Here is a 2,500-nt window from a genome sequence, read left to right on the forward strand (position 1 = left end):
ACACACAGAGGAGAATTACGCCTTTCATGATCCGTGTTTAACTCAAAACCAGCAAAAATGGCGAGGATGCCCCTCTGTTTCAGGACGCCTCGTTTCGTCGCTGTTCTTCATACAGTCCTTGTCTCAAATATTTTGCCGTTATTGTTTTCTTCATCTTTGTAAAGGGGCATTTATACACTCAAACGATTTGTCACACAAGGGTTTGAAGTGATGTTTGACCGTGTGAATGGGGCATTTAGTTGTCAAACATGTTTGACAAACAAATACCCCGTTCACACGGTCAAATATCACTTCAAACACTTGTTTGACAAACTGGGTTTGACAAACCGTTTGACAATGTAAATGGACCTCAAGATGACCTGTCGGTAGCTTGAACAAAGAAGGAATTTGTAAACTTCAGGAAAGTCTTTGTGTGATCAGGAGGCGTGTGACTGCGGCCGAAGCCATTACTTCTTTACTTTGGGCATGGACTCATTGGGGCAGGTGGATGCGAGATCAGTACGCTTCTGATTACGCCACTCAAAAAAATAAATAAAATAAAATAAAATAAAATAAAATAAAATAAGAAATATTTGTAAATGGTAAGGAGAGACGTCAAAGAGAGCGGGCAAGAGAGAGAGCGCGAGAGAGAGCGAGCGCGCCAGTGTGCAAGAGAGCGTGCCAGAGAGCAAACGCGCCAGAGAGCGCGTGCCAGAGGGCGAGCCCGCCAGAGAAAGAGCGCGTTGAGGAAGACAAGGACGATTAATTGCCTAAAAAAAGAAAAAAAAGAAAAGAAAAAAATCTCCAAGAAGAAATTTTGGACTGTTGTCTGTGTTGTGTGAGTGTGACTACACTTCTGTGTTATAAGGTAGACTAAATTGAGGCGAGCAGTCACCGGTTATCAGTACTCGATGGGTGACCGATCGTCAACCCCTCAAAGCTGCACCTCCGTCAGTAAGTTTTGAAAATGGGTAGCTGAGCTGTGTATACATGTTGTTCTTGTTCTTGTTCTTGTTCTGTGGACTATGAGAGTCAATGTTTATCATTCAACTATACTTATGCATTTATTTATGTATTTTATTTGTTATTTACATTATTATAGTTTTTATTAATTATTTTATTATTATTATGATTTTTTTCGCATCCGACCTAGATATGGACCAAAAGGTCTCCTGTCGGCATGCTCCGCCTTTGTAATCCTTTGTAATGTATGGAGGAAATGGGTCAGGGGCTTGAATAAGGGCAATGCAGACAAGGTCATCATATTAAGACACCAATTCAGAACTCGCAGTAATGGGTTTGAAGTGGACAAATTTTGATTTAAGAAGAAAATAGACAAGAACTAGTTTACCCATAGAGTAGTTAATGAATGGAATAAACTTAGTAACCGCGTACTGAGCGCTGAAACTATTTATTGTTATAAGAGAAGGTTTAATAACTTTATGGATGGGGATGGCAAGTGGTAATGGACATGGAACTGCCTAGTGTGGGGGCTTACGGTCTCTTGCAGTCTCCTTCATTTTTATTTTGCCTGAAGAAAAATCTGTAAATATTTTTGTGAAAATGAGGAGGAAATGTTTACGTTTCTTTCACCTGATTATTTAGTTGTCAACTGGCGAGAGGTTCTATTATTACAATGAATTACAATAAGAACATAAGAATGAAGGAGACTGCAAGAGACCCTAAGGCCTACACTAGGCAGTTCCATGTCCATGACCACCTGTCATCCCCATCCATAAAATTGTCTAACCGTTTCTTAAAACAACCGATAGTTTCAGATGTCATTATAAAGTTACTGAGTCTATTCCATTCGTCGACCATCCTATTAGTAAACCAATTCTTGCCTATTTCCTTCTTAAATCTAAATTTGTCCAATTTAAATCTATTACTGCGAGTCCTGCCTTGTTCCCTTAATATGATGCCCTTGTTTTCGATATGAAAAAATAGTGAAACAAAGTAGGATAAAAACCTTCCATCACTATCACATCATCATCATCATCATCATCATCATCATCATCATCATCATCATCATCATCATCATCATCATCATCATCATCATCATCATCATCATCATCATCATCATCACCACCATCATCATCATTATCATTATTATCATCCTCATCCTCATCGTCGTCGTCATCATCACCACCACCATCATCATCATCATCATCATCATCATCATCATCATCATCATCATCATCATCATCATCATCATCATCATCATCATCATCATCATCATCGCCATCATTATCAGCAGCAGCATTTTTTTTTTTTTGGGGGGGGGGGGGTTGCCTGGTGCAATCATGCGCAATTCACCTCGATTTAAAACAAATTTCCTCCCGCATCCCACGCAGTGGGGAAATTATGAACGATTTGAAAAGATGAAAGACTTTTGAAATGGAAAAAATATATATACGTATATACAAGCACGTGTGCTTATGCTAACTCAAGCACGCACACGCACGCACGCAGAAACACACACACACACACACACACGCACACACATACACACACACACACA

Source organism: Oratosquilla oratoria, chromosome 10 (genome assembly GCF_046742065.1).
Source record: "Oratosquilla oratoria isolate Oo_2021 chromosome 10, ASM4674206v1, whole genome shotgun sequence".
Taxonomy (NCBI): domain Eukaryota; kingdom Metazoa; phylum Arthropoda; class Malacostraca; order Stomatopoda; family Squillidae; genus Oratosquilla; species Oratosquilla oratoria.